This window comes from Pan paniscus, chromosome 3 (assembly GCF_029289425.2).
Source record: "Pan paniscus chromosome 3, NHGRI_mPanPan1-v2.0_pri, whole genome shotgun sequence".
Taxonomy (NCBI): domain Eukaryota; kingdom Metazoa; phylum Chordata; class Mammalia; order Primates; family Hominidae; genus Pan; species Pan paniscus.
This window is the reverse complement of record NC_073252.2, coordinates 6,511,264-6,535,525: the sequence shown is the minus strand read 5'-3', so window position 1 is coordinate 6,535,525 and position 24,262 is coordinate 6,511,264. Positions and strand designations below refer to the sequence as shown.

At 51.6% G+C, this 24,262-nt stretch overlaps 1 long non-coding RNA gene across 1 annotated transcript; it reads right to left on the bottom strand.

Annotated features, from left to right (window-relative positions):
* Window positions 1-513: 513 nt before the first annotated feature.
* Window positions 514-16,039, bottom strand: LOC117978782 (uncharacterized). The gene is made up of 5 exons (XR_008625055.2): window positions 15,966-16,039; window positions 8,744-8,877; window positions 5,608-7,315; window positions 2,573-2,678; window positions 514-1,461 (listed from the first exon to the last, which is right to left on the bottom strand). It is a non-coding gene; the product is annotated as an uncharacterized LOC117978782 (long non-coding RNA).
* Between the last annotated feature and the right edge of the window lie 8,223 nt (window positions 16,040-24,262).

Sequence of the window (24,262 nt, the reverse complement as noted above, 5' to 3'; positions counted from 1 at the left end):
ACTGTTATTCTGGGGAGGGGCTAACCAGAGGAGAAGTGATGACAGCCTGTGGATTCCTGGCAGGGGGAGAAATTGCAGCAGGTGATGGTGGTCAGGGACGGCTCCCTGGAGGAGGTGCTGGCTTTATTCTGCCCCCTACTCCCCCCAGGTTTTTTTTGAGATAGGGTCTCACTCTGTTGGAATGTAGTGGTGTGATCTTCCCAGGCTCAGGTGATCCTCCTACCTCAGCCTCCAAAGTAGCTGGGACTACAGGCACACACCACCACATCTAGCTACTTTTTGTATTTTCTGTAGAGAAGGGGTTTTGCCATGTTGCCCAAGCTGGTCTTGAACTCCTGAGCTCAAGTGATCCTCCCATCTCTCTGCCCCCCAAAAGTGCCAGGAGTACAGGTGTGAGCCCCCACACCCAGCCGCCCCCTACCCCTTTTTAACAGACCTTATTTCTAAGGGCAGTTTGGGATTCTCAGCAAAGCTCAGTGGAAAGTGCAGACAGTTCCCGTAGATCCCACACCTCCCCATGCAAAGCCTCCCCACACCTGTTCCAATGGATAACCTGCATTGACACATTGCTATCTCCTAGAGCGCAGCATTTACATCGGGGTCCACCCTGGGCATTGTGCATTCTGTGGGTTTGGAAAAATGTAGAATGACGTGGACCACCACTGCAGCATCATACAGAGCAGCGTCACTGTCCTAAGGCTCTTGACACTCCACTGCTTCATCCCTCCCTCCCGCTGCCTCCTGGCAACAACTGATCTTTTCCCAATATCCATGGTTGTGCCCTGTCCGGAATGTCACAGAGTTGGAACGGTGCAGTGCGTAGACTTTTCAGCTTGGCTCCCTTCACTCCGTGATATGCGGCTCAGTTTCCTCCGTGGCTTTCCATGGCTTGATAACTCATTTCTCTTTATTGCTGAGTAATATTCCATTGTCTGGATGGACCACAGCTTACGTATCCACTTATGTATCTACTCACCTCCCGAAGGACACTGTGATTGCTTCCAAGAGGCACTGACTTTAAATCAGGGAACTGAGCATGGGGAGGGGCTATGACACGCTTAGGCAATGTCATTAGACCTGGAGCAACTCATTGGACCTCCCTGGGCGTCAATTCAGTAAATCCTTTGCCCCAAAGCGTTATTGGGAAGACCTGGGAGCTAACCTGCGTGGACGTGGAACTGGTGGACATTGGCTTCCTCCATAACCACACCACAGACCATTACCATCCCTTCCTGAATACTGATTACACCTGGTGGCCCATTAAATCCACATGACAACCTGGGAGGTGGGATCGTCCTTAGGCTATAGACCAGGAACCAGAGGCTCTGAGAGGTTGAGTCCTGTACCCACGGCCACTCTGGGTCACCTCTTTGGTCTGACGGCCTCCAATCCCTGCTGCAATGCCACCCCACACTTACCCATGTCTGAAACCCAGCAAGCTCCCTTCTGCGTTTCAGGCGGCTGTAAAGAAGATAACACACAGGTCACAAAAGATGTTTTCTTAGACAAACGCCCCCGAGGTGTGGTTTGGGGTCGGGGGGCATTTGCAACATCTCCTCACTTCTTTTTTTTTTTTTCTTTCTTTCTTATTTATTTTTTTTTTTTGAGACAGAGTCTTGTTCTGTCACCCAGGCTGGAGTGCAGTGGCATGATCTCGGTTCACCACAACCTCAGCCTCCTGGGAACAAGCAATCCTCCCACTTCAGCATCCCAGCCACCCTGTAGCTGGGACTACAGGCACACTCCACCATTCCCAGCTAATTTTTTTTGTTTGTTTGTTATTTTTTGTAGAGATGAGGTCTTACATGTTGCCCAGGCTGGTCTTGAACTCCTGGGCTCAAGCAATCCAACTGCCTCAGCCACCCAAACTGCTGGGATTACAGGCAAGAGCCACCACGCCTGGCCTCCTCCCTCACTTCTTTCAGCCTTGAGTCCCTCCTGTGATCGTTTCAAAACCCAGAGCTAGGCCAGGCACGGTGGCTCACGCCTGTAATCCCAGCACTTTGGGAGGCTGAGGCAGGCGGATCATGAGGTCAAGAGATCGAGACTGTCCTGGCCAACATGGTGAAACCCCATCTTTACTAAAAATACAAAGATTAGCTTGGAATGGTGGCATGCACCTTTAGTCTCAGCTACTCAGGAGGCTGAGGCAAGAGAATCATTTGAGTCCAGGAGGTGGAGGTTGCAGTGAGCCAAGATCGCGCCAATGCACACCAGCCTGGTGACAGAGCAAGACTCCGTCTCCAAAAAAAAAAAAAACCAGAGCTGGTGGGAGAGGGAACTTCTTGTTCACTTTAGCAGGAAACAATAGAACAAAATTTTAGGCATCACGGCACTTAGGAAATGTCAAGAAGAGCCAAAAATTACCCAACTCAAAATCCTCCCCAAAACTTTCCGGACACCTGCTTGGCTTGGTAGCAGTGATCAGAATAGCACAGCTCCACGTTGCCATAGAGACGGGCAGAGAAAGTGGGGGGCGGGGTGGGGAGCACTTTTGATGTTTGTGGGAGCAATTTGAACAGTTTTAGCAAAGGAGATATTGTTTTTGACAATCTTTAGAAATATAAATTACCCAGAAGCTTGCCGTGATCACAGATCATTGTTTTCCTTAATTGTTCGATACAATGGAAGCTGCCAGACTCTGGTTGCAACTTGCTTTGTGAAATGCCAAAGAGCTTCTGGTAAGAGAAAGAGAAGAAACTTGGGTATAGGAATTCTCTTGGCACTTTCTCTAGGGCTGCTGTTCTGGTGGGATCCAAAATGCTACGTGAACTCGTTTCAAGTTTTTCCTGGGGAAAGTGTAGTCCTGGTGGCGATTCTTGATTCTACTTACCTTTGTCCTGCCCCAGTGCAGGGACTACAGGCTGGCACCTTGAGAGCTCATCTTCTCTTTCCCTGAGCAAAGAGGGACAGTCTGGCCTGACATCTGTGCAGAGACCCTGCTTGGAGAGACACTGGGGGCCCAAGACATGCTGAGCTTTGAGGGCAGCACGGGTAGGTATTTTCAGAATGAGGCTCAGGGTGGCAAGTGCGGAGCATGGACGGTGAGGTCCGGAGATGGACTGCGAGGGGCTGGGGAAAGGGTGACACTGGAGCTCAGTCTTAAAGAAGGAACAGCTATCAGGTGGGTTCTATCACTCCCCCTATTTTATGGTTCAGGAAACCATACTGCCTTGTCCGGGGTCAGGTGGTAGTTGATAGAGGCGAATTCATGCCCAGCCTGACCCACTCTTTTTTTTTTTTTTGAGACAGAGTCGCCCAGGCTGGAGTGCAGTGGTGCAATCTCGGCTTACTGCAAGTTCCGCCTCCCGGGGTCACGCCATTCTCCTGCCTCAGCCTCCCGAGTAGCTGGGACCACAGGCACCCGCCACCACACCTGGCTAATTTTTTTTTGTATTTTTAGTAAAGAAGGGGTTTCACCATGTTAGCCAGGATGGTCTTGATCTCCTGATCTTGTGATCCACCCGCCTCGGCCTCCCAAAGTGCTGGGATTACAGGTGTGAGCCACCGCGCCCAGCCTCTTTTTTTTTTTTTTTTTTGAGATGGAGTCTTGCTCTGTCTCCCAGGCTGGAGTGCAGCCACGTGATCCTTGGCTCACTGCAACCTCCACCTCCCGAGTTCAAGCAATTCTTATGCTTCAGCCTCCCAAGTAGCTGGTGCTGGCCACCACGATCAGCTAATTTTGTATTTTTAGTAGAGATGGAGTTTCACCATGTTGGCCAGGCTGGTCATGAACTCCTGACCTCAGGTGATCTGCCCGCCTCGGCCTCCCAAAGTGCTGGGATTACAAGCGTGAGCCACCGTGCCAGGCCCAGCCTGACCCACTCTTGATGGCTCAGAGCCTCCTGTGAGAATCAAATAGAATCGATCTTTTGCAGCTGAGGCTCAGAAAGGTTAAGACGCTTGTTCAAGGCCACAGAGCCAAGGACCAAATGTTGTCTTCTCCCTCCTGGCGGGGAGCTCTGTGCCTGCAGACACACCCTGACCTGGTACCAGCTTGTTATCAACCTGCCACATTTTAGACTGCGGCCTCTGAGGCCCCTCTGGGAGTTGAATGACGGGTGAACGTTTCACATCAGTGCACCTGGGCATGTGTCTCTATGTTGGCCTTGCTTTGGAACTTGCACAGCGGTTATCTTGTATGACCAGATGGAGTCAGACCTTCCTGAAGGTGAGATAAGATCTGTGTGCACATCTGCCTTCTCCCCACACCTCTGGGCCAGGGAAGGGCTATTGAACTGAATTGCAGAAGGGCTTTGCAAATTATAAAGTGCTTATAAGGCCAGGCTTGATGGCTCACACCTGTAGTCCCAGCACTTTGGGAGGCCAAGGAGGGCAGATCACTTGAGGTCAGGAGTTCGAGACCAGCCTGGCCAACATGGTGAAACCCCTCCCCCCACATCTCTACTAAAAATACAAAAATTAACCAGGCATGGTGATGCGCACCTGTAGTCCCAGCACTTTGGAAGGCCAAGGCGGGAGAATCACTTGAGGTCAGGAGTTCGAGACCAGCCTGGCCAACATGGTGAAACCCATCTCTACTAAAATTACAAAAATCAGCCGGGCATAGTGGCACACGCTTGTAGTCCCAGCTACTCGAGAGGCTGAGGCATGAGAATTGCTTGAACCTGGGAGGAGGAGACTGCAGTGAGCTTTTACCACTGCACTCCAGACTGGGTGAGAAAGCAAGACTCTGTCTCAAAAAATTAAAAAAAAAAAATAAAAAAGTGCTTATAAAACTTCTTGACTATAACGATTAAGATTGGTACCGCCTGAGGAACAATTGAGCTCTTTGTCAGAAAGCTGAGAGCATCATTATCAGGAATTTCTCACAAAATGAGAAAGTCGTGAGAAGTAACTGTGGGAAGCACCGACTCCAGCCTGGAGGAGAGATGGCTTGCAGGGGTGTGAGCCACCAGCTGGCCTTTGTGCTCGCTGCGCACCCTGGAGCACCCTTCCCCAGGCCTCCTATGGCTGTTCCAGGCCCCTGCTCCAGGTCATCTTAGAGGGGAATTCTCTGACAGCCCTGACTCCCCAAGGCTGTGATCTCTCTGCCATTTCTTTCGTCCACAGGCCTGGTCACGGTCCTGAGGTTGTTTGTATTATTACTTGTTGAAATGAATGAATGAATGAATGAATGCTTTCACATCCTCCACACAGCAGTCCAAATGACATCAATCCCATCATGTCACTCTCTTGCTTAAAACCCTCCAAAGACTTCCTGATGCACTTAGAAGAAAATGCCCACTCCTTCCTGTGGCCTCCGAGAGTGACCCTCCCCGCTGAGCTCAGGCCCCTCTCTGCCCCTCCCACCCACTCAGCCACACCGGCCTCCTTCCTGTCCCCTGAACACACCAAGCTCTTTCCCAGCCCAGAGCCTTCGCCCATGCTATTCTCTCTGCCCAGAGTCCCTGCTTCATGAAGGCGCCCACTCTCAGCCCTCCTTCCCCACCCTCACACAGCGTCCTCTCCTGCTGCCCTCCACCGCACCCTCCCACCCCTGCTCAATGCAGGCTCTCTTGGTCTCCCTTGTTTGTGTTTTGTTCGTGTCTTTGCCTGTGAATTGCGTCTTCCTCTTTCTCCGTTCCTGGCCTGCACATAACTCACCCGCTGGTTTCTGCCCCTCGCTGGTGGTGCCCTGGCTGCCGTAACAAAACACCACAATGAGTGACTTCAGCCAACAGAAATGCACTCTCCCAAACAGTCCTAGGGTCAGGAGTCTGCAAGCCAGCTGTGGGCGGGGTTGGCTCCTTCCTGGGTCCTTGCTTCTCTCCTGGCTTCGCTGGTTGCTGGCGGTCTTTGTGGCGGTATCGCTCCCATCGCGTCTCCGTTGTTCCACAGTTTTCCTTGTCTCTGTTTATATGGCATCAGCTTCTCTGTGTCTGTATCCAGTTTCCTCTTCTGTTTTTTTTTTTTTTTTTTCTGAGACAGAATCTCGCTCTGTCTCTCAGGCTGGAGTGCAGTGCCGCAATCTTGGCTCACTGCAACCTCCGCCTCCTGGGTTCAAGCAATTCTCCTGCCTCAGCCTCCTGAGTAGCTGGGATTACAGGCATCTGCCACCACGCCCGGCTAGTTTTTCTATTTTTAGTAGAGATGGGTTTTCGCCATGTTGGCCAGGCTGGTCTTGAACTCCCGACCTCAGCCTGCCTTAGCCTCTGAAAGTGCTGGGATTATAGGCGTGAGCTACTGTGCCCGCCTCCTCTTCTTAAAAGGGCACCAGTCCTCAGAGTAGGGCCCCTCCTAGCTGCTACAGGTGGTGAGACAGACATGAGCAGGGCAGGAGATGGCTTCCCCAACCCACTAGGAATGTCAGGGTATTGCCGCCGGTCACATAATGAACTCATCTTCCCTTGCTTACCTCTTCCAAGACCCTATTTCCAAATGAGGTCATATTCTGAGGTTCTAAGTGGGCATGGATTTAGGGGCCATTCAACTAGTACACCCACTGTCCCTAGCAACCAGTCCAGGGTATCTATTGATTGATCAATGAATGAATCAGATAATCACTGTGACCTGAGGAGGGTGAGAGGTGACTGGGAGGGCCCGCACTCCCACCTTTCCTTGTTTCTCGAACCACTGGGCTTCCTGGTCAGCCCCAGGTCAGCCTGGAGGGCAGAGGTCAGCAGCATCCCAGAAACGCAGGTCCCAGGGCAGCAGACTTACCAGAGGGTGACTCCAGGTCACTGGGCCTGCTGTGGCCTCATGTCTGGCAGGGGCTGGATGATCATCTTGCCAGCTTTGCAGAGCAGCTTCAGGTGCCGGATGGATGAACAGAACCTCAGAGCCTTTCTCGCTCCAAGGCTGTGTGATTTTTCAACATCACAACCCCAGCCAGGTACGGTGGCTCACACCTGTAATCCCAGTGCTTTGGGAAGCCAAGGTGGGAGGATTGCTTGAGCCCAAGAGTTTCAGACTAGCCTGAGCAACACAATGAGACCACGTCTGTATTAGTCCATTTTCGCACTGCTGTAAAGAATTGCCCAAGGCTGGGTAATTTATAAAGGAAAGAGGTTTAACTGACTCACAGTTCAGCATGGCTGGAGAGGCCTGCAATCACGGTGGAAGGTGAAGGGGAAGCACGGCACCTTCTTCACAAGGCAGCAGGAAGGAGAAGTGCCGAGCGAAGGGAGAAGAGCCCCCTATAGAACCATCAGATCTCAAAGAACTCACTCACCGTGACGAGAACAGCATGGGGGAAACAGTCCCCATGATCCAATCGCCGCCCTGGTCTCTTCCTTGACATGTGACAATTATGGAGTTTACAGTTCAAGATGAGATTTGGGTGGGGACACAAAGCCTAACCATATCACCGTCTCTACAAAAAATATAAATACATAAATAATTAATTAGCCAGCATGGTGGCCCGCACCTGTAGTCCCAGCTACTCTAGAGACTGAGGCTGGAGGATCACTGGAGCCCAGGAGTTCAAGGCTACAGTGAGCTTTGATTGCACCACTGCACTCCAGCCTGGGTGACAGCTCCCAGTGCCCTCACCCTGTGTGTGACTATGTGACTGCTTCTCACCAATGGGAAGCCTGGGAAATGATGAGTCCCGCTTCTGCGCTATGGGTTTAAAGAAGACTCTACCGTCTCTACACAGTCATCCTCCAACTGCCATCCAGGAGGGGGCTCTCTGAGGCCCTGGGGAGAGTGATACCACAGGCTGGATGCAGGTTGGATCCCTGAGTCACCATGTGGAGGAAGGTGGCCCACCAACCAGGAGTACCAGCTTGCACTGTTAGGGAACAAAAATGTACTTCTGTTTGCCAAGCTCCTGCAATCTGGGGTTGATTTGTTGCCGCAGCTAGCTTTGCCCCATCTGACACACAGACAAGCCTGCCTTCAATCCCGGTCTCACCCTCTGCTAGCCAGCTTGCCTTGGGCAAGTGCCTTTCCTCCTCCCAACCTTGGTTTCCCCATCTGTAACACAGTAGTAATATCTGCCTCCAAAGGCTGCTGTGAGGAGTACATACGGTAACTAATCCAGGCGCAGTGATCTGCACAAAAGCTGGCACCCAGTAAGCAGCCTTAACCAAAGTTAATTTCCCTCTCTGCAGAACCCACACCTTTCCCGGGCCACCGCACACCCTCTGTCACTCCTCCACTGGGGGCCAGACATGATTGCACACACTCACATAGGGCTTTTGTGGAGCTGACTAGGAATTATCTGAATAACTCAATGTCTAACAATAAACCAAGAGGCACTCACAGTTATTGAAAGGAGACCAGAATGACAAATGTATTCTTGGCCTCTCTCTAGGGCATGCTGAACCCCAAAATAAGCATTCTTCCAAGTCTCTGCACTGGTAATTCTCAAACATTAGTGTGCAAACGCATCTCTCGGAGATAGTGTTACATTGCAGATTCTATGTCAGTAGGGCTTAGGGGCTGCAATCTTGCTGCTGAAAGTGCCATCTGTGGACCAGTGGTGCCAGCATCACCAAGGATGAGCTAGAAATGCAATCTTGGGCCCTGCCCTGGACCTGCCCATGGGAATGTGCATGTTAACCCAACCCCCATCTGATTCCTGAGCACAGTCACACTTGAGTCCTGTGCTCTAAAGTGACAGAGTTCAGACTTTGAGAGTCTGAATGAGGCAAGGTAAGGATTTTCATAGCTCCGAGAGAGGTTTCTCCTGAGAGGGGACAGACATGGCGTTTGCACGGACTCACACGCTGTGGTATGAGACACATGATCACACTCACTCATTTCTCTCATAAATCTTCACTTCCTTAGAACCTACCCTCCCGTTAGACACTAGCTGTGCCTTCTTCAGCCTGACGGTCCTCTCCGGAAGGTGCGCGTCTTTCTCTCAGCCCAATTCAAAGAGGTGGGAGAGGCGGCCACAGCCTCTGTCGGCCTGCTGGGCACCTGGGGCTATAGAAGAGGGACCGAGGCTCAGCGAGATTAAGTGACCACATCCCACAGCTACTATGGCTGCTGCAGGATTTGAATTTAGGACGATCTCGCTGGGCCCTACTCCCAGAGAGACAAATTAACACAAAGCCCCAGGGAGACAAATTAACCCAAACCCCTGGAAGAACTTTAAAAGCAGAAGCTCAACCCCCCCACCCCAACACAGATTTTGGTCTGGGTGAGGCTGCCCAGGAGGCCCTGCTGGGTGGCTTGGGGGCCTGTGCAGAAGGCCAGGTGCACTGCTCCATGGTGGCAAAACCAGCCCAGCCCCCTGCTCTCTTGCAAGGGCTCAGCATCCAGTACCAGAGAAGGAGACGCTCACAAGTGAGAATTTCTGTAGGGGTCTACAAAGCAGGTGCTTTCAAAAACAGTGCTCAAAGAAAGTGGGAATTGAGAGGCAAACGAGGGTGTTTCTACCTGGGGTGCAGGAAGGAGCAGGCACGTGGCATTTGAGCTTAGCTTTCGTGAACATATAAGCGTTCTCCGAACACAGCTTGCAGGGAGGGGCTCAGGTGGATGGAATGGCATCTGCGGGGGTTCAGGTTTGCGGAAACGGGTCACCTCCCATGGTCTCCCCACTTTCTCCCTTGTCTGCCCTCCAGGCTCACCGGAGCAGCCGGTGATGTCTGGGCTCGTCAGTCCTTGGACAAAGCCCTCCAGGAGCTCTGTCTTCTCAATGTAAAAGCCAAAGTCCTTCCAATGCCCCCAAGGCCCTGCATGGCCTGGCGGTGTCACCCGTGGGCCCCATCTCCCACCTCCACCGTTTTTTTGCTCACTGGCCTCAAGCTGGCCTTGCTGGTCCTGGAACATGCGGAGCTGACTCCTGCCTCAGGTCCTTACACTTGCTGTTCCCTCTGCTTGGATGCTACACAGCCACGCCCAGAGTTGATGATCTCAACACATGTGCCACCTTCTCAGACACCCTCCCTGGCCACCCTAGGGGACACTACAGCCCTCTCATCCCATCCCCCTTCCTTCCTCCCTGCTGGGTGCCATAAGCTTAGCTGTTGATTTCTTCGCCTGCCTCCCATTAGAACATGAGTCCAAAGAGGGAGGGCTCTGTTTGCTCACCATTGCCCCCCAGTGCCTAGAGCACTGCCTGGCACCCGGCAGGGGCTCTATAAATAGAGATGGAAAGAGGGAGGTGGGCAGGCAGGCGTGGGCTTAGGTGGGCCCAGCAAGAGATGCCCTTGGGCAGGACAGCTTGGTGTGCATGGCCAAGGAGGGTGGGTCCCAAGCCAAAGGCATTGAACAACAGGCTGAGGAGTGTGGAGGCCACCTGCTGTATCACCCAGGCAATAGGGAGCCTCTAAAGGCTTTTTCTTTCCCCAAAGACGAAGTCTTGCTCTTGTCGCCCAGGCTGGAATGCAGTGGTGCGATCTCAGCTCACTGCAACCTCTGCCTCCCGGGTTCAAGCGATTTTCCTGCCTCCCGAGTAGCTGGGATTACAGGTGGGCACCACCACGCCTGGCTAATTTTTGTATTTTTAGTAGAGATGGGGTTTCACCATATTGGCCAGGCTGGTCTCGAACTCCTGGCCTTGTGATCCGCACGCCTCGGCCTCCCAAAGTGCTGGGATTACAGGCTTGAGCCACTGTGCCCGGCCCCTAGAGGCTTTAAGCAGGGGAGTGGCCTGGTCAGAGCCATGCTCTGGGATGATATGGCCTACCACTGTGGCCCAGCAGGCTTGAGGGTCCCAGTTAGTGCTCCTGGAGCCAAGCAGAGGACTGGATAGGACCCAGCGTGGGGAGGGAGCCCTCCCTGCTCTCGTTACCTTGGTAGAAACCCCGAGAACACTAGGTCCGTGGGCAGCCCCTGCAGGCCTGTCCTGCTCTGCTGGCCAAGGCTTGGAGCTCTGCCCAGGGCAGGAGGTGCCCATGAGAATGCCAGGGAGTGCGAGCTCCCCCAGAGACCCAGGCAACAAGCACCCACTCGACTCCAGGGCTCAGAGCCCTCGCTAGGATGCCGTCAGCATTTGGGCTGCCGCCTTTTGCACTCCAATACTTGAGTTCAAGTCCTGGCTCCATCACTGACTCCGGGCTACAGGGACCTGGGCTACAGCCATGTCCTCCTCTGAACCTTGGTTTCCCCATCTGTGAAATGGCTGGATTTGTGCCCTCAGCTCTGCCCTCTCTTACCTCGCACCTCCCTACCCATGCCCAGAGCCTCCTTGACACAGACAAATGTGCCATCGCCTCTGGAATGCTGGGCACCTTAACAGTCCAGGCCTGCCAGACACTCCAAATTCTAGGGCCTCCCAGGGCCTTAAATGACAGGAAGAGAAGGCCATCTTATCTCTGGAGACAGAAGCTTGGGGCTTGGTTCTATTTCCCTGGCAAATTCTGGGGCACAAACCAGAAAGCTGCAGCAGGAAAAGACCCATACTATGCAAGCCTAGGCTTTAAAACCGAGAGGGACCCCGGGAATCTCGCGCGCCAACTGCCTGCACTTTAAGGATAGAGGCACGCGGGCCAGGAGAGAAGTGACTTGCCCAAGGTCACCTGGTGGCAGTGAGCGCCGTGCAAGCCCCAAACCCCCCAGTCCTGGGTTCCCACATCCCTGCAGGCTGGCTCAACTGTAGGGCCTCCGCTGTGGAAATCAGTCCTCCGACCTCAGATCTGGAGGCCCATGGCCAATGCACATTTCCGATTAAACATGCCTTTGAGGCCGGACACGGAAGCTCGCACCTGTTATCCAAGCACTTTGGGAGGCTGATGTGGGAGGATCGCTTGAGCTCAGGAGTTCGAGACCAGCCTGAGCAATATAGTGAGACCATGTCTCTACAAAAATGAAAATAAAAAAATTAGCTGGGCATTGTGGTGCACACCTGTGGTTTCAGTTACTTGGGAAGCTGACGGGGAGGATTGCTTCAGCCCAGGAGGTTGAGGCTGCAGTGAGCTATGATCACGCCACTGCACCCCATCCTGAGTGACAGAGCGAGACTCTGCCTCAAAAAAACAAAAACAAAACCCCCCAAACAAACAAAAAACTCAACCCTCACCTTGGCCCTCCCAAAAAAAACCCATGCTTTTGAGGAGGTCAGCAGAAAGCTCTTGTCTTTGGGGGTGGGGATCGGGGGTGTAGAGGAAGATTTGACTCTTGGAGGTAACTCCCAGCCCTGTTTGTGACATTTTATTTTTCTCTTTCCAAGCTCCTAGTTGGCAAATCAAACAACTGATCACTTGGCTCTTGTGCCCTCTAGTGGTCACTCTTTGAATAGCAATAGTTAGGACTAAATTTAAACGGCAAAGTACTCAGGTAATCCCCAAGCCGTTTGTCTAGGGCCACGCTTCTTAGACACTCCCAGGCCTACAAATCATCTTGGAATATTATTAAAATGCTGATTCTTTCTCAATAGGTCTGGGGCGAGCTCGAGATTCGGCATTTGTAACCAGTTCCCAGGTGATGTCGATGCGGCTGGTGCTTAGAGCACACTTTTGCGTAGGGAAGAAATTCAGCACTTAAGAGTCACCTACATTCCCCTCTATGCAGGTGCCCACAGGAGGCGCTTCCCTGTGCCATCTCACTACCTGACGCCAAAGAAAAGGTGCAGAGGTGACTTCCCCAAGGATGCATAGTGGTGAGGCAGGGGTTTTCACTAAGGATCTTTTGATTCAAAGCCAGTACTCCCCACATGCACAGTAACATATCGGAAGACATTCTATGTTAGCAGATATCACAGACAGCATGGCACAGTCCACTCGGAGCTCAGAGCTTTCCACCTGCTGGGTCATCCCTTGCTGCATAATTTGAGAGGCCCAGTGCAAAATAAAAATTCAGGCCCCTTATTCAAAAAGCAGGAGGAAAGTGCAGTTACAGGGGTGAAATAGAAAGCTTTTCCCTTGAAAAATTTATTACTTATGCAATGTAATAGGGATAATAGTGATGCATGAGTAACAACATAAACTTACAAATTTGTCAAAATAATATTTTGGGTGTGATTATTTATACAATAAAACAAATAATACTTTATTTATGTGATAACTGGATTAGAAGCTTTCCCTGGCTCACTTTTCTGCAAATTCATTTATTAGGTTATCAAAGCTTACACTTTTAGCAACTTTGTTTTCAATCGATATAATTGAATGTGACATCAGTTGCTGTTGGCAAATACAAGCTCACAAATCATTTTAGGACACTTTCCATTTTAAGAAGGACCTTTCTGCTGATGCATTTTTTATTGGAGCTATTAAGAGTATCTTATAGGCTGTAATAACTTTGAGATACATTTTTTATAATTTTGAAATACAAATGTTGGTATATCTAGAGCTGATGATTCTTGCAGAACAATTTTTCTAAAAATATTTAACTCTTTATACAAATCATTTTTATGTGAATCTGAATTTAATTTTAAATGTAGACAGACAGTGGTATTTTAATGTTTCATGGCTGACCTTCCTGCAACCTGCGGGGGTTATACAGAAAACCAGCAGTGGCTTTAAGGATTGAATGCACTATAGTGTAATTGCCCATTTATGCCTTGTATCACTGTATCTTGAATTACAAGGGAAATTTAATTTTAAAATTATCTTCCCCATTAATAATTGTATCATCAAAGCTCAGTACGAAAATATTGTTCTTTTGGTCAAATGTGACCATCTTTATCTTTAATTTCTATTTCTAAGCTTTTGGATATTTGTTTATTATAACGTTGCAATAGTTTTTGAAACCAGAGATTCTAAACTTGTTGGAGAGTTCCCGTAACTCCCAATATACTTTATTACAGTGTCCCTGTGTACACTTCTGTTTTGTAATAACTTATAAAGTTTACTGCTTGAGCCCTGGCAGTTCCCATCCTGGCCTGAGAGTTCCATATTTATGCAGGGGCCGCAGGAGCCACAGGGGCTGGCTTTTGGGATGGAAGGGCTGGCTGGCCCCCCACTGTGGTCTAGGCACTTCCCAGCGTGAAGAGAGGAAATAGTTCACGGCTCACGACTTCAACTTGTCTGGCCATAAAAGTGGGTCGTCAAATTTAAAGGGGCTGTGATGAGGATTGTCTAAGATTTTAAAGCTGCATCCCATGCTTTATTAGGAAGTCCTGAAAGCAATTCAGTGGGCTGTGTGCAGTAGCTAAAACATATGAAATAGAAAAGAAAACAAAGGATCAGAGCGCACCTCTGAAGTGGAGTAAATATTGTTGGGCAAGGGCTTGGTCTTAGTTATATCTGTGTGCTGGGCCATATGTAAAATTCACTTCTTACCATGCCTCCTGTCCCAGCAGGGTGACTGAGACTGTGATGCCACAGCTCTGCTTGCTAGGGGGCACACTCGTGGCTCACCGATGAGTGCAGTCATCTCTCCTTCTGTTGCCAGGGAAGCCTCCCCACCCGGCTCATTCCTCTTTGTCCCAGGGCAGCCATGGTCCTGTTTTGTGCTCCGTTACCCCTAGTGATTTGGTTTCCTGGGGCACTTTAAATTTGCCTAGAGAAGAATGTCCTGCTGAGGCTTGGGACCCAAGCTCCAGGTGCAGGCCAGGCTGGCATCAACGACCCGACCCACTAGGAGGGGGCGCATGTGCACCAATGTCTGTGTCTGTCACTCCTCTCTGCCCCTCGACCTCACCCGCAATGCTGAAGGCCCAGGTTTGGCTGTTTCATCCCCAATGACCCAGAATGGTGGCCCTAGGTCCTGTAAGTGCGGGCTCATTGGGTGGAGATGTGTGGGCGCCTCAGCTGGGGGGCTTGCTTGCTGGCCAGACATGAAACCCAAGGCCCAACCTGAACCCCAAGGTGCACTGTGAATGGAATCACTTTAGCAATAAGGCTCAACCACAGGGATTACACGAGACAGTCAGCCCAGGCATGGCACATGCCAGGCAGTCCATCTGGGTTTTGTTATCACTGCATCTCCCAGCATTGATCCTGGGAGAGTGACTGTCAATAACAACATGAATAACTAGGTCTAGAGCCCCTGCAGGATACAAGCATCACACAGGGCACTTTAAAAAAATGCATCTGCTTTCATCCTTGCAGTAACCCCATCAGGTATTGATATCCCATTTTATACATCTGAAACCTGAGGCTGAGAGAGGGAGTGCCCTGCTCAGTGCCCCACCTGAGCTAAGGTGGAGATAAGATTGAGTGTGGGGACTGGGCGTGTCTGCTGACATTGAGACTGGAAGTATTAGATCCCCCAGCTATTCCAACTTGCTTGTGGCAGTGGGGAAAAAAGGCGAAGGGGTGGGCTTCAGGTCCTGCAGGCTTCTGGAGGTAGCACCAAGGCCAGAATTAACCCTGCCCACCATCTGCAGGTAAATCCTTCCTCTTGCTGCCCGAGACACGCACTGCACTTCCTGGACCATGGCACTGCTCCCTCCTCACTTGGAAACTGCCACTTTAGTGTTATTTTGTGGAAAAGCCCTGTCTCAGTTCCAGGTGCCTGGGGATAGCTACTACCAATTTGCTGTGTGTCTGGGAGGACCCCTTTCCCCCTCTGGGCATCTGTATTTCCTATGGTGACAGGAAGGGGCTGAGCTAAATGAGCTACATAGTCAGTGTTAGGGTTGCCAGATAAAACACAGGATGCCCAGTGTGATGGTTAATACTAAGTGTCAACTTGATTGAAGGATACAAAGTATTGATCCTGGGTGTGTCTGTGGGGGTGCTGCCAAAGGAGATTAACATTTGAGTCAGTGAACTGGGAAAGGCAGACCCACCCTTAATCTGGGTAGGCACCATCTGATCAGCTGCCAGTGAGGCTAGAAGATAAAGCAGGCAGAAACATGTGAAAGGAGAGACTGGCTTAGCCTCCCAGCCTCCATCTTTCTCCCACGCTGGATGCTTCCTGCCCTCAAACACCAGACTCCAAGTTCTTCAGTTTTGGGACTCGGACTGGCTCTCCTTGCTCCTCAGCTTGCATTTGGCCTATTGTGGGACCTTCTGATCATGTGAGTTAATACTTAATAAATTCTCCTTATATATAGATCTATCCTATTACTTCTGTCCCTCTAGAGAACCCAGACTAATACATCCAGTTAGATTTGAATTTCACATAAACAATGGATAACTTTTATATAAGTATATCCCAAATATTGCAAGGGATATACTTACGTTAGCAGTGGCAAATCCATATGGGTCTGCAGCAACCTCAATTCTTTGCATCCTCAGAAGAAATAATTCAACCTAGGGGCATAAGACAGAGTTTGAGACCGAGGCAAGTTTTAGAGCTAATGTGACAGTTTATTAAAAAGTTTTAGAGCAGGAAGGAAAGGATGTAAAGTACACTTGGAAGAGGGCCACGTGGGTGACTTGAGAGATCAAGTGTGCGGTTTCACCTTTGACCTTGGGTTTTATATGTTGGCATGCTTCTACGGGGTTGTGACCCTTCTCCCTGATTCTTCCTTTGGGGTGGGCTGTCTGTATTCACAGTGGCCTGCCAGTACTTGGGAGGGGCTGCATTGCGGTGTGTTTACCAGAGTTGTACGCATGCTCTCTTGAGGCATGCTTCCCTTACCAGTGGAGTTCTCCTAGAAGGTTACAGACCAGTTAAACTCCACCATTTTGCCTCTTAGCGTGAATGCTTGAGCCCACCTGCCCAACTCCTGCGATCTATTCGGAAAGCTGCTGATCACCAGCTTCCGGTGTTTCTACGGATTGGGAGACCACCTTTCCCTGGCACTGGCTGCATGGCGGGCGGCAGTGGCTCTCCTGCCCTGCTCCTGTCTGACTACCTACCTACTGTAAGACTTACACTGAAAGTTGTCTATCTGAAATTGAGATTTAGCTGTTGTTGTCTGTATTTTTATCTGCTTTATCTGTGAATCCTATTCATAGTCTAATTTGGAGAATCTGAGTGTTAATCACTCATCAAGGTTGGCCCAGCTGGCACCAGGGTCCGGGCTGTGGAAGAGCTCCCAGCCTAGAGGGGAAGCAGGGAGAATGCCGGATACCGTGGGGAGGGGGTAAAGTGGGAGGGCAGGGCCGGTAGGGAGGAGGTGGTAACTGCCCGGAGGGAGAGACTGGTCTGGAAAGAAAAGGGTGCCCTTCCTCCTGCAAATGAGGCTAACAGCCCTGCAGGCCCCGCGGTCAGAGCAGAGAACAGACACAGTCAGGATGGAAAAGAAGCCCTCGCCTTTGCTGACGGCGCCTCCAACAAGGTGTGGGGCTCCTCTCTTCCATCCGAAAACGGCTCGACCTGCCCCGCCGGGGGGCTGCGTGCAGGAAATGCTATCGTGTGTGCAGGGCGCGCGGCACAGAGCAGGCCTTCGAGGCGCTGGGAACTGTCATCCACCTGGCTGGGAGAAGGGCGCCGGGGCTCCTGGACTAGGCGGCCTTCGCGAAGCCAGAAGGAGCTGCTTTCCTCCCGCAGACGCCGCGTCCACGATGGCTTCTTGCTCTGGAGCCCACCCTGCTTTGGCTCTGGGCAGCCCCGTCTTCAGCGAAAACTACACCTCCCAGCAGGCTTTGCAGCGCCCGCCTGGCCCCTGGGATGCGCGAGGGGTGCCCTGGGGCTTTCTGGAAGCTCTAGTCCTGCCTGGAGAGCAGGGGCGATGCCCGAGTCGCGAGGCCCCGCAGGGCGATGGCTGCAGGCACTGCGGCCGCGCACCCGGGGGTCTGCACCGAGAGCAAGCGCCTCCCGACTGCGCAGTCCCTGCGCTTTCGTTGTGCTGCGAGGCCACCGTGGCCAGGGCTCTGCCCCAGACAGCTCCCGTCCTGGAAGCTCCTCCCGCCCTGCGCAGGAAGCCCCTCTGCCACTGCGGGGTGCGCGCCCTTGATCGGCTCCCAGGAGCGCTGGCGACCCCCACACCCGAGCACCCAGGGCACAGCCTCCCAGGGGCAGCACCGCACTCCCTGCCCAGGGGCTCTTCTGGCATTTCTGTGCGCAGGTTGCCACTGGTGCAGCAGGCCGGAAGTCCTCCTGGAAGCGGTCCTCCTGCAGACTGGAGGGAGCTGCTGCATAAACACCCTGGCTTCCTCGCCATCACGTGTTGACTCTCAGATGCACGCGCTGCGCTGGCTTCTGGCTTTCCCAGCTCCAGTGGCTAGGATAACCCCCTAACTCACAAAGCTGTCTTCCCTTCCCAGTTTCTCTTCCCTAACTCCCTAATAGCATATAATAAATTCCTCTTCAAAGGTTTTAGCCTGTAAATTGTTAAGTACAATGGGTTCTGAGATCCTCTCCAAATAACTAATGTATCAGTATGTTCAGCTCCCCTGTTCTTTGTTCTTCGTTTTAAAGTTTAACTTCCTCGTTTTTTTGGTCTCCTTGCCCCTAGTTTCAGTAAAGAAACCCCTCCTTGCCTCTATCACCAGCTCTGTCCCGAGTTACCCCTGGTCACCTGCTCTGACCTGAGTCATCCTGAGTCACCTGTTCTGTAACCATCTTTCCTGCCAAACTACTTACCCCGTCACTCCAGCTCGTACCCCTGCTCTCTTTGAAATGGCCAGTTGGAATTAGCTTAGACTGTGCAGTCCAACACTAGCCAATAGGGGAATGACACAGCAGGAGGGGCTACTTGAGTCAGGAATAAAAACCCCTTCCCCTCCCTTGTTCAGGTGTGCTTTTGCCATTGCTCCATCCACGAATCACACCCTTCTATAGAAGTAAAATTGCCTTGCTGAGAAAATTAAATTTATGTCCAAGTGCCATGAAAATTTATTTATAACATCCCCTACCTGGGATTACCTCCCAGATAACCCGCTTGCAGGCAAATGCTGATCTTGGGGTTGGTTTCTTGGGGACCGAAACTTGGACAAGTTGATTGCCTTACTCCATCTTCACCCCACCATTTAAGGCTGACAAGTAGCGATTATTGACCTAATGTTGTTGGTTGTCTCCTCAATGGAGAAAACCAACTGTGCCCCAAGTCACCGTGGTGGCCCACAGGAGGTAGCAATGGGCTCAAAATCAGGGCTCCAGAGGCCAAGACCGTAAGCGGTCTGGTCCCCATGGCTGCTTGGCGCCTGTGCACATGGTCAGAGTAGGTGTGTACATGTCCCTCTAAGGGATGTCAGGTGTGGAAAGATGGAGCCATGTTACCAAAATCTTCCCAAATAAGTGCTGCCCAGGTTATAGTCCACAGTAGGAACACTTACAGTGCAGATGCTCTGCTGAGCCCCAGACACAGACACAGACTGAGCTGGTTGCTCACACAGACTCACACATGCACACATACATGCACATGCATGCACACACATGCACACTCATGAACACACACACAGACACACACACACAAATTTATTTTCTCCTTGGTCAGCAAAGCTGTCTGACTGTCCACCTGCAAAGCCCTGAGACTTTGCATCCTTCCTTTGCTGCTATGGGAGCTACACTTGAGCACCTGGGAGGGGTCCTGGAGGCTGGTCCTGGGGCAGGACATGGCCTTATGCTGCAGAGTTGGGAAGGGAGAGGAAGAGTTACTGCCAGGACAAAGCTGGGGGAGCACCAATCTCACTTGATCTTAATTCATTCACTCTCCTCTTAAACCCTCCTGGAGACCTACTGGGCCTGGGAAAGAACTCGGAGGTTCACTTTGCCCTGGGACTGGGTCTTGAAGGCTGAAGCTCTGCTCCCCACCTTGGCACCCCCAGTACCCCTGCTGTACATGACTCAAGGTCACCCCGATGCCTTGACCACACCAGTTCCCCTGATTCACTACCCCTGTGCCACGCTTCTGAGACTCAGAGCCCTGTGAAGTCATAAAACATCTCTAATTTCTGGACTTCCAGCACCAAGCCCAGGGCTTGTCATACTGTAGGCGCTCAGAAGATGTCTTCTGGAAGGAATGAACTTAGTGAGTGGACTGGAGTGGGAACTGCAGGAAGTAGAGAGAGTGGCTGGAGCCAGGAAGGAGCTGAATCTGGCAAAACTGCTTTCTGGACATTACTTGATGCTAGATGCATTTGTAACTCTGCTTTCTGAAAGCCACGTTCCTTTCTCATCACACTGCCGAGGTACCAGCTCCAGCACTTCCATCACACCTTCCCTGTGAGGACACTCATATGAACGTGCCTGACGTTAGCCAGCCCCCCACTGCCCAACAGCCCACAGCATTCTGCAGCTGCTTCCCAAAGCAGCCAATGTCATGACTGCAGGAATTGCATCTGAGTGTCAAGGAAGAAAGAACGGGGGCTGGTGGGCTTATTAACACTAAAGAGTGTGCCTCCTACCTGCTCCCTGCATCCAGTAAGACCCAAGTCTGCCTATTCCTTCTTCCTTAGTAGCCCTCGAGCCTGACCACTTTTGTCCAATCCTACATGATGTATGTGTAAAATTTCACATGGAAATCACTCCAAGGCCAATGCTCTCACTCAAGGTTGGGGGAATGGGAGGGGCATGGAGGGGAAGGGTCTCTCCAAGCTTCTGCAGCAGCAGGACCCACCCACCCCTCTCATGCCAGGGGCCTGGGTCTGAGCTTCACTGTTTGAGAGCAGGAGTGCTCCAGCCTGTGTCCAGCTGTGGTGTGCCCTAGGAGTCACTGCACCATCGTGTGCTGGTGTAACCGTAGGCTGTCCCCACTGCAGTGTCCATCAGCGGGGACAGGGTGCTGGGGTTGGCTGCATCACACCATACACAGGTGACAACAAAGGGGACTACATGTAGATGGGAAAGAGTGCTAAGTCAGGCACAGAACAGCACACCAAGAACAATATGAACAGTGCCCTCCCATGGGTAAGAAATAGGAATCACGCTGCTGACAGGCGAGCTTCTCTGCTAGTGTTTGTATGGTGCTGACGGCTGGTCAGAAACGCACTAGTGAGGCCGCATCAGGTCTGTTTGGCAAATGTCCCCCGGACCATCCACCATCTAAGGTGCTGAAACCTGGCTCAGCACATGACCCCCAGGGACCCTGCTCCAAGGACAAAGCCTGCTTGCTGGTGGTGTCCTGAGAAGTGCCAGTTTTCAACTATTCAACTATCAACCCATTCATTCATAAATAGAAAAATGCCTGGAAGGAAAGATGCACATGAAAATGTTAACAGTGAAAACTTCCAGGGAGAGGAAGGGGAATGGCCGCAGTTTCTGACTGTCCAAAGGATTGCGTCTGAATATTTTAGGATGAAATGGCATTCATGAATTTTTCTTTAAAGAAAAGAGTGTATCCGGCTGGGCATGGTGGCTCACGCCTGTAATCTCAGCACTTTGGGAGGCCGAGGCAGGCGGATCACGAGGTCAGGAGACCGAGACCATCCTGGCTAACACAGTGAAACCCTGTCTCTACTAAAAATACAAAAAAAAATTAGCCGGGCTTGGTGGTGGGCGCCTGTAGTCCCAGCTACTCGGGAGGCTGAGGCAGGAAAATGGCGTGAACCCAGGAGGTAGAGCTTGCAGTGAGCAGAGACCACGCCACTGCACTCCAGCCTGGGCAACAGAGCGAGACTGCGTCAAAAAAAAAAAAAAAAAAGCGTGTATCCTCCGATCCTGCACAAGGATGCATCATCTACTTCTCTCCTCCCTCCCTTCCTCTGCGTTTCTAATCTCCTTCCCTTTGCACACACAGGTTTCCCTGCCTGCGTGCCGGTGTCCCCTTTGATGAAGGAGTTTGTAACTGTCCCCATGGGCCCCGCTGGAAGGCTCTGGCCTCTATCTGGCCCTTCGCTGAGCCACCCTGCTGCATAACTCATTGCCTCCCACCTGAGTGCCAACGGCACCTTGTCCATGGAGGCAGACTCCCCAGCCCCCTGCCCCTGTCCCCTGACAGGCTCCTTACCAGGGGCTCCTTCATCTCTGCATTCCTCCGCCCATTGCCCAGCTCAGGGCCTGGTACCCATGGGGCTGGGTTAGGGATGACCGGAGTCATTGTCTATCTCCCCATCCTCCAGCACACAGCATAGCTGGGATGCGCTGACACACAGGAATGTTTGTTGAGTGAAGAAAAGAGTGAAGCATGTACGAATAAGTCAATGGACAGACAGGAGTGTCCCAGGGCCTTGGCTGTATGGCCTAGTGAGGACCGGGAAGGAGCATGAGGCAGGGGAGAGGGGAGAAGGGAGAGTGGAGGGGGCAGCGAGCGCCCTCCACGGCCCGGCTCACCCGGTGTCCATCACTTGCGGGCTGAAGTGGGACAGCATCAGCACCATGCTGAGGGTCTCAAACTCCTCCAGGTCCCCCCCATAGGTCTTCAGCCCTGCCAGCTCCACCTCCAGCCTCTACTGCTGGTTCTGAAAGGAACATGAGAGGTGCATGCCCTGGCCTCTACTGGGAGAGAGACACTCAGATGTCATGAATGGACGGGCAACAAGTGAAAGAGTAAATAAGAAAGGGACTGAAGTACGTAAATACATATATAAGTAAATGAATAAGTAAATACATATGTCAGCAAATCAAAAGTAAATATGTAAATAATAAGTACATAAGTAAATAAATAGGTGAATAAACAAATAAGCAAGTAAATAAATATGTAAATAAATACACTCATGCCCTGCAGAGCACCTGAGATCTACAGACATTGCCAGGATCTCTCTTCCTCTCCAGGAAGTGGAATAATGGCCCCACCCACACTGTCTCCACTCGTTAAAATCCTATGACTTCTGGCTGGGTGCAGTGGCTCATGCCTGTAGTCCCAGCACTTTGGGAGGTCGAGATGGGCAGATCACTTGAGGCCAGGAGTTTGAGACCAGCCTGGCCAACATGGTGAAGCCCTGTCTCTACTAAAAGTAGAAAAAATTAGCTACTCAGGAGGCTGAGGCAGAAGAATCACTTGAACCTGGGAAGTGGAGGTTGCAGTGAGCTACGATTGCACCACTGTGCTCCAGCCTGAGCAACAGACTGAGAATTCAGCTCAAAAACTCCTATTACTTCACTCTGGGCCCTTTGCAGGAGCTCAAGAGCTCACCAGACCCTCAGAGAGGCATGCCTGCCTCATTTTATAGGCTGCGGAAGCGAGGTTCCAAGGGGCTCAGGGACCTGTCCAGAGGCCCCCCAGCCGGGGAGGAGGGCTGAGTTCCACAATTGTGTCCATCCAATTCTGGACCTGAGCCTTTCCCAGGTTCCTTTTGCGTGGCTTCACCAGGGCTGTGCAGGTGGAAATCAGGTCCCGCCCAGTCAAGAGCAGGGGCAATCCAGTGGTGAGGGCTCTGGAGGCTCTAGCCCACTGGAATACAAGCTGTCAGCCAGGCCTCTCCCACTGCGGCCTCTGACCTTTGGCATCCTAGGAGGGGGCGCCTGTCTTCAGGAGCTCCGCCAGGTGAGGCACCTTGCTTAGAGGGTCGTGGACGCAAACCCCAAGGACCCCTGTGGGCTGTTTTTCGGGGACCTCTGTCGGGTGGGCTATTGCGTGATGGCTTTGGATTACTGGAATGTTTTCTTTCTTTTAAAAAAGTTAACACCCACTGTTCTTCAGAATTCTTTAATAAGCTGCAGGGAAATGAATAAAGTTACTCTCAAAGGAAAAAGGATTTTGATGGAATTTGGGGTGCACAAAAGTCTGGGCTGAAGGGCCTTTGGGAGGGATGGGAGTGGGTCAGTTGCAACCCTGATCCAAGGTGACCCCAGGGCGCCAGGTGCCCTGCTAGGTACTGCTCTAGGTACTGCTCTAGGACAAGTCTCTGTGATCGCCATGACAACCCCATGGAGCAGGACCTACCTGCATCCCCGGATGACAGGCAGGCGGTGAGGAAAGCTGCCTGGGGCACATGGCTACGGAGGACACAGCCAGGATTCCAGCCCCCGATGGCCAGGCCAGGGCCTGGGCTCCTAACCACGACAGACTCCAACGCCACTCCAGGGTCCCAGCAAGGCTTGTGCTTTTTACATAATCATTGAACTTCCAGAAATCCCTCTAAGGAAGCCAACAAGAATGGGCACAAAGACACACACAGAGCAGAACGTTCAGCAGCCCGATTTCTAACGTAAGAACCAGGTGTCACCAAAACATACAGTCATAATGGCCAGGCACGGTGGCTCACGCCTGTAATCCTAGCACTTTGGGAGGCCGAGGAGGGCAGATCACTTGAGGTCAGAAGTTCAACACTAGCCTGGTTAATGTGGTGAAACCCCATCCCTACTAAAAATACAAAAATTAGCCGGAAATCACTTGAACTCAGGAGGCGGAGGTTGCAGTGAGCCGAGATCATGCCACGGTACTCCAGCCTGGGCGACAGAGTGAGACTCTGTTTCAAAACAAACAAACAAACAAACAAACAAACAACGACACAGTGAGGAACTGGGCAGCCAGTGCGGCTCACGCATATGATGAAATATTATGCAGCCAGGAGGGGCGATGCCTAAAAGAACGTCGAAGGAGATGTGAAAATGCTCATGCTCTTCTGCAAATGGGAGCTGCAGGATGGATTTTACCTTCATGTCCCTCTCCCTGTCTCTTTTTCTCTCCATCTTTCTATCTCTATCTCTATATAGAGATATAGTTAGATATATTTATTTAGATAAATATAAGATAAATATGCAGATA